The sequence below is a fragment of the Ambystoma mexicanum genome, chromosome 3p (genome assembly GCF_040938575.1).
Source record: "Ambystoma mexicanum isolate Mex_15411 chromosome 3p, UKY_AmexF1_1, whole genome shotgun sequence".
Classification (NCBI taxonomy): Eukaryota; Metazoa; Chordata; class Amphibia; order Caudata; family Ambystomatidae; genus Ambystoma; species Ambystoma mexicanum.
Window position 1 is genome coordinate 677716244 of NC_090925.1, and position 13305 is coordinate 677729548.

The following is a 13305-nucleotide window of genomic DNA, read 5'->3' on the forward strand; positions in this document are numbered from 1 at the left end:
AGCTGTATGTGGAAAGATGAGGGTTTATAGTTGGGTTAGTGGTTTTTTTCCTCTTTCTTTTTCCTCTTAGTTTTTGAGTTTATGGTGATCCTGTGTATTTGTTTTTTTTTATTTGTCCCTTGCGGGTGGTCCTTACCTACCTATGTTTCCTCTGTGGACTAGTGGTATGTGGTAATGGCATCCTCCCCCCGCCCTCCGGACAGGGAAGATTAAGTTAGGGATGATGAGTTCCCTCTCTGGGATTCCGTTTCCTACTGCGTATATGCGTCCTAGTAGTTTCCTTCTGGTTCTGGAGCAGAGAGCCAAGTTTTGAGTAATTTTCTGAATTGAAGAGGATCTCTTGTGTTACGTATGTTTTTTGGTAGTTCATTCCAGGTGCCAGGTGAGCGAAAGATTATCCTCTAAATTTTCTTTTGTTGTGCGGTAATGATTCTAGATGGATGTTGTTGCTTGATCTGAGTGGTCTTGTTGGTGGTAGATGTTTATTTTCTCTTTTAGGAACTCTGCTGCTTGGCCATGGACTGCTCTGTGTGTTATGCACATTGATTTGAACTTTAGTCACTGTTTTCTTGGTAGCCATAGTAGCATTTTCAGTGCTGGGGTAATGTGTTCTCTTCGTGGCAGTTTGAGCAGGTGGCTGGCCACAGCATTTTGAATGCACTGTAGTTTTTTTTAACTGTTGTTCTGGCATTCCTAGGTATTGGCTGTTAATACAGTCTACTCTGGATGAGAGTGCAGTCTACTCTGGATGAGAGCAATGATGGTGAGCATTTCATGAGTGAAAGAGACAAATGGGAGGATCCTTTTTACTGCATGCAGGAGGAAGAAGCATTTTTTGATTATAGCGTTTACTTGTGGCTCCAGTGTTAGATCGTTGTACATCAAAACTCACAGGTTCTTTAATATCGTCGATTGAGCTGGCACTGTACCAAGTTCCGTCAGCCAAGGGAGGTAGTGATTGTTTTCTCCGCTTTTGGATATGATCATTATTTCTGCCCGGGTTGAGTTTGAGGTTGTTTGAGTTCAACCAACCATAGAGCTCTTGTAGGCAGCCTTCCAGCGTTGTGTTTTCTTCCTGTGCATCTTGTATTTTGTAGACTATTTGTGTGTCGTCAGTGTAGTTGTAGCATGCGAGGCCGTGCCTTTTAATGAGCTAGATTAATGGAGCCAGGTATATGTTGAAAAGCAATGGGGAGAAAGATGATACTTGTGGTGCTCCACAGGTGGATTATTTTGAGATGGATTTGAAAGGTTTGATCCATATAGTTTCTGTTCTTTTTGTCAGGAAGGATTTAATCCATAGTAAGGCTAGGTCAGTGATTTCTATTTCTTCCAATCTCCCAAAGAGAATGTCGTGGTTGACTGTGAAATGCTGCAGAGTGATCCAGAAGTATTAGAGCTGTGCTTTTGTCTGAGTCTGCATTAGTCTTTAGATCATCCCAGATTGAAAGCAGGGCCATTTCTGTCCCCCCTCATCGGTCTGAAGCCTTGTGCCTGGTCCATCAGTACGTGGTGTTCTATGAATTCTTGTGTTATTCCATAGACGCATGTTTAGAGGAGTTTTTCTGGGTACGGGATGTTGGAGATGGGTCTGCAGTTGGAGAGGTCCTCAAAGTTGCCTGATGTGTCTTTGAGGAGCGGGTGGATGTATGCTGATATGAAGGATTGAAATTGATTGGTTAAAAAGGTTTCTGTAGAACCATGGGTGTTCCTTGTTCAAGGATTGATTTGTGCAAGTCTGGGGGACGGGGAGCCTGCTGTGTTGCTAGCTTTGATATTGTTTACCAGCTTGACTAATGTCTCCACCGATATTTGGGGGAAGCTTCGGAGTTTGTTCTGGCAATCCTCATAGGGGTGGGTTGCTTGGTCTGCTTTGTATGATCTGTTGGATGGTGCTGATTTTGTTTTTGAAGTGGTCTGCAAGGTCGTTGCATAGTTTAAGCGATGATATCGGCGTGTTGTTGCAGCCAGGGATGTTTCTCGTTTTGTTTAGGATTTTAAACAGTTCTTTTTGGGTGTTGGGGTCTTTGGTGATTCTGTTGTCAAAGTATTTATTTTTTGCCTTTTGGATTTCCTTTTTGTACGAGTGAATTTGTTGTTGGAATTGAAATTTCTTGGCCCAGTCTTTTTTTATTCCTCATTCTAGTCCAAGCTTCCTGTTTTTTCTTTACATGGCGCGGAGTAGTGGGCTAAACCATTTTGCTGTTTTTGCATGATGGGGTAAAAGGTTTTTCCTCAGAGATCTCGTCTATTGTTCTGTTGATCCATTTTTTGAAGTATTTCTGTTTTTCTGTCAAGGTCAGCTTCATCCATTGTTGTTGCCAATGGTTTGTTTATTTCCAGTCATTCTATTAGATTGCTATTTTTGATGGTTCTCCAGTTTCTTTTCATGATAGTTGACAGTTTGTCGGGTTGTTGGTGTAGCCAGCGTGATCATGAAGGGGATGATGAGGTGGTCGCTCTAGAGGATCTGTATTGGTGGTGCCGTGGTAACAAGGTTTTTGTTGGCGAAGATTGCATCTAGTGCGTGTTCCGCCACGTGAGTTGCTCCTTTGACTAGTTGATTTAGTTTCATTGGCCCTCACTATAAGGTTGGCGGAATGGTTTTACCGGCACCGGTAAAGGTGCCGGTGCCGGTAAACCCGTTCTACCCTATTATGAGGTCACCTCGCGGGACCCGCAATGGGTGCCTGGAAAAACCAGGCATCCTTACCGGGTCCCGCAATGGGACCAGGGAGCTAACAACGGGTCCGTCATCAACAGGCTTGTTTTTAGCTCCATCCCCATTGAGCCCTATGGGGGCTCGAATGGGAATGGGGAGGGACCGGGTCCGGGTTCCTCGGACGGGGAATTACCGGGTCCGCCAAGGTTGCGATGGCCCGGTAATTCCTCATTCGAGGAACCCGGGCCCGGATTGCGGTATGGAGGCAACCATGCCGCTAAAAGCGGCATGGTTACCTCCCACCTTCTAATGAGGCCCATTGTCTTCAGTTGTTTGGCTAGTGATTGTTGTGTTTGTGGTTTCTTCGTCAAACCAGATATTGAAGTCACCAAGTATTATCAGGTGTTCCTGTTCGATGGCTAGGTTGGTGATTGCTTTCATGAAGGAGTCCACAAAGGTTGCAGTGTATGTCGGCGGTCTGTATACCAGAATGCATTTGAGGGTCTTTTGGGGTCTGTTGATAGGCAGCATTCGATGCTTAATAGGTTTTCAGTTTTAAATTTGCAGGTGTTCCTGGTATGCTATTGCCAGTCCTCCTCCTCTTTTGTTTTTCCAATTTACTTGTGCACACTTGTAGTTGTCAGGGAGGCAGTTATGGGGTTACGAATAAGATGTCTATACCTCTGTCATGCAGGAGGTCGTAGATCTCAGTGGCTGGAGTGGCCATGGACCTGGCGTTGATTAGATTGCAGTGGATCGTTTATGTGATTTGGTTTGTTTTTTGATCCTTGTTTTATCTTGCGGATGTTCAGTTGGAGTGCTTCTGCGTTGTTGTTGCAGACTGGTTGGGGTTCCATGGAGGCTGCTTCGTCATTGAGGCGATCAGTTAGATTGATAGTTGGGTTTATGAATTCTACAGCTTAATCATCTTTTGTGCTTTGATGTGGTTGTTGGCAGTGCCCTTGTGTTTTTGAGATGTATGGAGTCAGGGTGTTGGTAATGTATCTTTCTGTTCTTGGGTCCTCCAGAATCTGGTCGAGCAAAAGTGGTGTGTATAAACTTGCACCTGAATATTTGCAGTAGATATGAGACGCCTGCATAAAGACTGCCGAATTTGGAGAAGATATAGGGTACTGAGAGCATTTGAAATAATGTAGAATTTAAATAAAGCAATTTGAGTAAATCACTCTCAGGGGTCGAAATAAGGATTTTAACAGCCAAAGCTAAAAGCATCTCCAGCCTATCACCCAGTAAGCAGGAACTGTGGGCAATCAGTGGCGGTTAGTACAGCGCAAGTGTAACTCCATAAAACATGCATACTATAACTTTGTCAATTCTATTTGACCAATTATGCTCTAAATGTCTTCTGGATGTGTCAGAGTGCTCATTTATATACATTATTCAATCCACAGTTTTAGTGTCACATAGGTATGATTGCATAGCAACAGTTGGCTTGTGGAGCCAAAAGTAGACCCCGGTAGCTGTTTCTCTCAAGCCAACCAGGCTCTCTTAGGCTATAACCATGAATTGCCAACAGTTCCTTTTATCCCAGAAGGGCAGACTTTGCATTTCATGTTGATAACTTTGGGCACTTTTCAGTTTATTAGTCGCACACCAAAATGGCAAAATCTTCAAGGAACTTTAGTGGGATTTGGGGCAGGTCATGTTGCAAGCGGTCATGTTGAGTCTGTTTATTATGGAACATTTAGTACTAGGAGCTCCTCAACACTCTGCAGTTCATGCGTGTGTGGGGAGGTGGTTTGTCTGCACGGAGCTAGTTGCATTATGTAGTCCCAGGGCATCAGTCGTAAGAGAATATCCGGGTAGGAAACTGCAGCATTTATCCCTTTTTTGATGGACTAGGAACATAGCAGCCTCTTAAAACAACTTGTCCCAAGACATTCAAAGTACGTTTGGGGCATGCAGTACAAAGTACTAGTACTGTGTGACAGTAATTTCAAAGTACAGCAGGTTTGGGTGGACTGTTCTATAACAAGTGGTGAAATGTATATTCCTTGAGCTTTCTGTCGGCTGCTCTTCTTTGGCACTTTGGTCACTTCAGAGCAGCTAGAAACATGGAAACTGCTCTCCTGAACATCCGTGAAGACCTGCTCTCTAACCTGGATTCCAATCTCCCCTCTGTCCTCATCCTACTTGATCTCTCCTCTGCCTTGGACATGGTCAACCATGCCATCCTGCTCAACCATCTCTGTGATAACCTGGGTATCGCAGATCAGGTCCTGATCTGGCAGATAGATAGATAGATAGATAGATAGATAGATAGATAGATAGATAATCTCTCTATCTATCTCTCTCTCTCTCTCTCTCTCTCTCTCTCTCTCTCTCTCTCTCTCTCTCTCTCTCTCTCTCTCTCTCTCTCTCTCTCTCCCTCCCCCCCTGCAGTGTTCCGCAAGGGTCTAACCTATCTCCCTGGTTGTTCAACCAATATTTGGCACCTCTCGCCCACCGCATTGCCGCACTCTGCTCCAACTTCCAGTGCTATGCATATGACACCCAGCTTGTTTCAGGCTCCCCTCTGCCACCTCCTCTCCTTCTCTCATCCCTGATTGTCTGTCTGCAATCCGAGAATGGTGCACCCCCAATTATCTATACCTGAATGCCAGCAAGACAGAGATCCTCTTTATCGGTACACCTACACCTCTCTTTCCCTGCACTCTATGGCCAGCCTCCCTTGGCTCTCTTCCCACCTGCGTGGCTAAGAACCTCTGGGTTATCTTCGACTCCACCCTCTCCTTCTCTCCCATCATCACTGATGTCTCTAAGAAGTCAAACTACCAACTTCACCTTCTCAGAGGATTTCTTCCTTTCCTCTCCTTCCCCCAGAAGCTCACTGTCTCTAGAGCTCTGGTCCTTTCTAGGCTTGACTACTGTAAGAGCCTCATTTTAATTCTGCCTGCCTCTACTCTCTGTCCTCTCCAACTCATCCAGAACAGGGCTGCGAGACTGGTCCTTGGCCTCAAGCCCAGGGATCGTATCTGTCCACCACTGAAATCTCCCCATTGGCTCCCAGTGGCTGCAAAGATCAAATTCAAGACCCTTTGCATTGTCCACAAGGCCTTCTGGGGCCTGGGACCAAAATATCTCCAGGTTTCTCCTCTGAAGTATCCCCCTACTAGAGCTCTTTGCTCTTTGAACTCCAACTCCTTGAGGGACAATCGCTTTTCTAAGCAAAGAGCTGAAGGCAGATCTCTATCCTCGGCTGGCACCTCCCTCTGGTACAGCCTCCCTGCCTCTATGAAACTTGAGCAGAGCCATCTCTGGTTCCAGAAGCTGCTGAAGACTTTCCCCTTTGCTTCTGCCTTCTCTCTTCCTCTTCCCTGCCAATCTCCTGTGTCACTGCACAAGTTACCTGGCTACCCTTTAAACCTCAGGACCCTGTCCGCCAGTTGCAAACCTGCACTGCCGCATGGCAACCTTGCACTTAGGGCTGTATCTGTAACCCTACAGTCCCCTTACCTACACGCCCATTCACCTGCTGCCTGCACTTAACCCTTGCGCTGCCACCTTCTGGGCACACTTCCTTTCTCCTGTTTTGTTTGGGTTTTGTTGATCCTATGTCCTGCACTTCTCCCCCTCCCCTTCCCCTGGCACTTCTCCCCCTTTCCTCTCCCTGCACTTGCGCAATCTCAATGTCACTGGCCCTAGAAGATTGTTGTCTTGTTCCTCCCTGTTCCCTTCCCATGCCTCCTTGCGTCTTGAAACACCTGTCTATAGGCGTGCTATAAATAAAATATATCATTTCATACTGGCCAATTTCAACCACTCCATCACAAACGGTACCCGAGGTCCCAGGAGTGCAGCAGCGTAGAGGAGCAAGAACCAAATAATTCAAGCCTGGTTATGAAAGTGGCCAAAGCTGGCTAGGTGCCAACTCAGAGCACAGCCAAGATTAACATTCATCCTATGCCTAGAGTGTAGGGTGCCCAGCCCCTTTACTGTAGTGACCAAACTGAGCTCTTCAAGCTGTTAAAGGGTGGTGGCAGTGAGTTGGGCAGATTCAGAAGCCAGTGGGCATTAGGATATTCATATCACAAGGCTTGAGGTTGTGAGAAGAGAGGCTCTATCCCTAAATTTATGGTCCATTGTTGATGGTTTGAAGGCATGGTGGTCTTCGGGCAACCTGTTAGTCTGGGTTCACTCCTTTATAGGATTGGACAATGAACCCTTATGTAGAAAAGAGAGGAGTCAACGATCTTAAGATAACCAAGCATACCAATCTCCAGCATGGTGCAATGCAAGGAAATGAAGACCACCACTAAAACAGGATTTGCCAGCTATACACCAACCATTGAAGATTCCATTCCTCTGTACCCTTGGCAAGACTATGATCTCTTCACATTCTACAAGGGTGTAAACAGTTACTGTAGCAAAGGACAAACATGAAGCCCCCCTGTGCAGACCAGAAGACAGATGAGTATCAACTGTGGACGTGTGTGTTGCAATGAGCTTAAATTGCTGTTGGGTGGTAGGAGACATATCCCTCAGTGATTCACCAGGCAAACTCGTGAAGAAATGCCTAGCACAGTGGCTTGAAAACTACAGACAGTTCAACTTGCAAGCATCACTTGCCCAACAAAAACAAAAAATATAAGTAAAAGTTCTGTGATCATATATATATATATATATATAGCTCCTGCCATATGTAATGGCATAGAAGGGCTGCATGGCAGAGCATATCCTGAACAGAGGAGGAGTACCGCCATGCAAGCAGAAGCAATTGTATTTTAGGCACTATATGGAAAGCAGAGCAACCTAGGGTGGAGGCGCTGGAAGCCAAAGAGGGTGAAGAAAGGCAAGGAGTGCATTAAAGACAATAGAAACGGACAGCTGTGCCACTTTTGTGGGACTCTATTGGGCACAGCACTGCAAGATGAATGACCAGTGTATGAACTCCTAGGGCAATACCTGCATTTGAGGGCACTGCTTCACCATAGGTTGTTATAGGGGGCCCCTTTTTTCCAATGTAACATTTTTGACAGGTCAGAACGCCCCCTGGTTGTCCTTCGTCCCACCTCTTTTTGATATGGGGTTTTCTTTTTGATATGGAATTTGATATCAAAATGTTTCAATATCAAATTTTATATCGATTTGATATCCATTTCATATAAACGACAATATAAAGTGTGTTTGTGTACTTTGATACAGTTTGATATCAAGTGTATATCAAAATGTTTTAAAATGAGAGCGCATGTGCGCTGTTGCTTGGTCGAGGGCAAAGTGAGTTGTGAGAGTTAGACAGCAAGTGTTAGGGTTTGGTGATGCGGGAGTGTGTGGTGCTGTGTGTGTGAGAGTAGATAGAGATGGAAAATAAAATTAGGCAGATTGGGTGACGTCACGCAGTGCTAAGAGTTTTATGAATATAAATCTAGGCACGCTAAACGACATCATGACTTGGTGGGGCTTTAGAGAATTTTAATATAATTCTAGGGGGATCACCAACATGATTTTATGTGGATTGGATATAAAATTACAACACTTATAGCCAATGTTTGATATCAAATATTTTTCTGATATTTTTTATATAAAATTATTCATCAGTCATTTTTATATCACAATACATGTTATGCTATCAAAATTTCTAGATATCAAAATAATACCTTTTATATAAACTCTATATAATGTTAACATAAAACGTGATTGAAAGGGCCATCTTAAGATTGTGATGGTGACACAGGGGAGGGTCGCACAACCCGGATATATACCACTCTGCGATGGGCTAGAAAACACAGCGCTTTTGAGCTTTTCACTGACTATTCCGGAAGCAGCTATTAAGAACAGCTATAGCTATGGCGACTGGCGAGCACCCCCAGGAAGTCCCATGAATTTGCTGGTGTACGAAGGGATGGAGGATGCTCAGGATCAAATGGCCGGCTATGAACCCGAAGAGTTTTGGAACAATGACAATGCTGTTTTCGAGCAATCATTTGCAATCGACGCAAACCCTGAAGATTAGGACTGCGAAGCTACAGTGATGTCGGCGGACGCGGCAATGATGACAGAGTGCTTCCAGCCCCCAAACACTGATTAAAAACAGGGCCAAGTGTGCAGGGGTGCGGCGAACCAGACTGCGCCACAGACTATTCATATTTATTGCGCTTGCTGTTCCAGCCGTTTGAAACCCCAGGGTCTTTTGAAAGTAGGCTGTGTAAGGACTGTCTATCGCTGCTGGAGACCGACAGACTTAAAGGCAATGCCACTATTCAATGCATTTGTTGTTCAAAACAAACTGAAATCCCAGCAGATATCAATCTATGCGAAGATCGACATGTACACGCAGACCCCTCTTTGCGCTGATATTCGTGCCACCCAGGGGATTACAGCCATCGTAACAGGGACATGTTTAAAACAAAACTTTTATAGGTGGTGCTATGGACATAAAATAAATGATCCACAGCAGGATGCTCATGAGTGTTTGGAAAAAACAATTCGATACGTAAAATATGTTTTGTGTTGAGCCCAAAACGCATTATAGACTTGTTGCAGCTGACACAGATAAGGATCATAGCAGGGACTGAGCAATGGATATCTTAAACATTATGGGCTATAGAATCAGCAAATCACCTGCTTTTGAAAATGAAGCAGTTTCGTCGCTTGTGTCCTGATCATTGAAAAAAACTGTCCCCAACTGGGCGTGGATACAATGGGCCTCATTCCGAGTCCGGCGCTAATGGAAAAACGATGGCGGTAAAGTAATTCCGCCATCCTTTTCTGCCGTGGACTATTCCGACCCTTCACACCGTAATTACCGCCGCCGTAAAGTACGACGGCGTAAATAGCGGACCAGTGTCGCGCGCCCGACACACCACGTCGGAAATAACGCTAAGGCGTAAACCAGTGCTGATCCCAAGTAAAGCGGACACGGTAAAAACGGCCTCCACAAGGGCGCAAAGTACCTTAACGCCATGGCGTAATTACCGGCATCGCAGAGAAGGTGTTAACAACCCTGAACAGTGCCAGAAAGAGGAACAGGTGCACCCAATCAGCACAGGTGGAGTCCATAGAGTCAGGCACAGCACAAAAGGAGCACACCCACACACCACACCCCCTCCCACACCAAGATGATACCAATTCTCGCAGCATTCATGGAGCTGGAGGCCCTGCTTGCAAGGCAGCAACGACGACATCAACAACATCAACAACAGCAACCACAGCAACCACAGCCCCCACCACAGAGGATACACAGGAGGAGAAGGAGGCAGAGACAGGCCCAGCATGCCCTACCGGTGCAGCCACCATTACCATGCCGTCAGCCCCCAATTCCACGCATCAGACCCACCCCCTTCAACCTCACACCAGAGCAGATACACACCCTGTACCGGCTTGACCGGGACACGATAACCACCATAGTGGCCCTGATACATAACGACATAGTGAGCCTAATAGAAATCAGCACTGCCATCCCCCCTCTACTAAAGGTAGTGTCTGTGCTCCACTTCCTTGCCACAGGGACCTACCAGCATACAGTGGGGCACATGCATGGCATTTCACAGCCCATATTTTCCCGGATACTCAACCAAGTGCTCGATGCCCTCCTCAAGCACAGAAGGGACTACATATGCCTCCCCCGGACTCCCCAGGAGACATATGATACCAAAGCTGCTTTCCATGCACTTGCAGGCATGCCAAATTGCATAGGTGCCATCGACTGCACCCACGTAGAATTGGTGGTTCCCCATGCCATGGAGGTGCCGTATCGCAACCGCAAGCAATATCACTCCATCAACGTCCAGATGGTGTGTAATGCCAGTAAAGCCATCAGACAATGCAATGCCCGATACCCCGGATCAACTCATGACTCCTTGGTCCTGCGCAACTCTACACTACCACGCTACATGGAGCGACATGCTGAACGACATACCTGGCTGCTTGGTGAGTAACCGGAATGGGCCATGGCAGTCCATTGGGGCTGTGAGTAGGCTGGCAGCATACTCCACCCGGGTGGTAAAGGGTGGGGTAGAGAGATGCATAAGGGTGGGACAGTCAACGCCATTGTACGATGTAATGGGGTGACTGTATCCTGGGACATGTGTGCATGGCCAGTGAACACCTGCTGCAATGTCAGATTAGCCCAATTCTCCACCATGATTGCACGAACACTTACCTTCATTCCACTCTCATGCAGGTGATGCTGGCTACCCATTGAAGCCGTGGCTCATGACCCCGGTCCGCAACCCACAAAACAGGCACCAGGAGGACTACAATAGATCTCATACCCGTACACGGATGGTGATAGAGCAGACCTTCGGCCTTTTGAAGGCACGATTTCGTTGCCTCAGCCGGTCAGGTGGGGCCCTCATCTACAGCCACAAGAAGGTGTCCAAGATCACCATGGCATGTGCAATGCTGCACAACATGTGCATCCATCGGAACGTGCCACTGCTCCCTGACGTGGGTCTGCTACCACCAGAGGAGGAGGAGGAGGAGGAAGGAATGGCAGGACAGCATCACGGGGCCGATGCACAGGAGGGACGTCACGTGCGACAAGCATTGATTGACCAATATTTCTGAGTCACAAGTCAGCTGAGGGGGTGAGGATGACAGGACATTGGGCACTGGGTGTGGGGATACATGTACTACATGCACTGTGAGACATTAAAAGACACATGCACAATGATCAATGTCCACTCTGTTTTCCAGGATACACCAAACTGTGTATTGTATAATCATGTGAAAACGTGTACAAATAATCCTCCACCCTCACCCCCCTCCCCCCCAACTCCCACGCACACCCTCACCCCCCTCCCCCCCAACTCCCACGCACACCCTCACCCCCCTCACCCTCCCCCCACAACAGCCCCACAATGGTCCCATCAATACTACATAGGCCACATGTGTGTGGCTTCATAGTCAATGGGCACGCCTCGAGCATGAGGAATCATTTTCGCATTGTGCGTTGTGACCTGCGGACCGGGCTGGTCTGCGTGGAGGAGCACTGGGAGGGTGGTTCCTCCTGCTGGGGCTGAGATCTGGGGGTTGCTGCCTCCAGGGCATCAGCAATCCTGCCGAGCACCTCACAGAGCCGGTTTGTTGATGTAGTGATGACCTCGCCCAGAGCCTGCAGGTCATTGTGATGCACCAACCCTGATTCCCGGTTGTCCCGGAGAAACTCCTCAATCATGGCCGTGAGGTTCTGGGAGTGCACAGCTTCTGTGGCCGATGTGGGGGATGTGGTTGGCAGGCTCGGTATTGGGCCTGCAGGCCTCTCAGGTGTTTCGCCAGGGGACGTGGGCTGATGTGAGACAGGTGTTACCCCTTTGCCTGTGAGACCTGGCCCATCACTCGACCCGGAGTCGCTGTGTGCAACCTGGCTGTATGATGGTGACTCAGGGCTGTAGACGTTGGTCTCCTCCACGTTGACCACGGAATGGGATGTGGGGCTGTCTGGCACACTAAGGAGGCACATGGCAGCATTCTCCCCTGACATGCTGGATTCCTCAGGGTGCAGCGTGGTGCATGTTTCCGGCGGAACTGCAGCCATGTCCAGGTGCGCGGGTGGGGGTTGTGTACCCTCCATGGGGGTTGCTGGAGCAGGTGGTGTAGTATGGGCCTTATGTCTGCCAGCAGGTATGCGCTGTACCCTGCCCCTGTCCCGGGAGGTACTTGGCCGGGAGCCTTCCTGCTCCTCACTTTCATGACCGCTACCTGTGGGGGGCAAGAGAGAGACAGCATGATCAATGATCTGGGGGTCATCATGACTTCAAGCCTATGGTAACACATTGGGAGACCAGCGTCTTGGTGATATTTTGGTTGGTGAGTGAACTTGGCTTGGATGGTAAAAGCATACTGTTGGCGGGGTCAATCATGTTGGCGGAGTACTGTGGTGAGTGACATTGACCATCTTTCTGTGTGGAATGGCCAATATGGGTGTCAGCCTTGCACCTGACATCATCTTGGGTCCCACTTGTTACGACATGGTTGCGGGGGGGGGGGCTACGAAGCAAACATGATGTGACTCTTTGGCCGGCCCTTTGCGGTGAATTACATTAGGGATGCATGTACTGTTTGGACTCATGACACTCACCTGCATCAGCGGATGAGGGGTCACCGCAATCCATTTCGCCCACACCTTCGATGGCTTCTGTGCCCATCATCTCTGCACATGTTTCCTCCCAGGGCATCATTTTAATGGGTGAGCCTGGGCCTCCTCCTGTCTCCAGGGCCTGCTGACGGTTTGCTGACATGATGGCCCGCACCCTGAGACGGAGGTCATCCCAGCGTTTGCGGCAATGCGTTGTGCTGCGGGGGGTGTTCCCAACGGCGCTCACCCTCTGTGCGACCAACTCCCATATCTCCTTCTTTCTGAGGATGGTGGGCCTACGCATGTCGCTGCAGAATACGTTATCTGCATGTTCATGCAGAGTGTCGACCAGGACCTGTAACTCATCCTGGGTGAATTTTTCTTTTCGGATGCGCGCAGCGCCCTTTTTCAGAACTTTTGGCATGATGATCTTCTCTGTTGTATATTTGGGCGATCTGAGTCCTGTATGGAGTCCTGTATGTCCTGTATGGAGAGGATTGCAATGGATTGGGTTTTTAAATATGGCCGCCGTGATGCTTCCCGTTCCTGTGCGATGACGTTATTTCCGTTTCCGGTATTTAACGGTGGCCGTAATTTACGGTTA

General features: G+C 47.8%; 1 long non-coding RNA gene across 1 annotated transcript in view; it reads right to left on the reverse strand.

The window, feature by feature from the left end:
• Positions 1-13305, reverse strand: part of LOC138580703 (uncharacterized) — a 117269-nt gene that overhangs the window by 41712 nt on the left and 62252 nt on the right. The window lies entirely within an intron of this gene.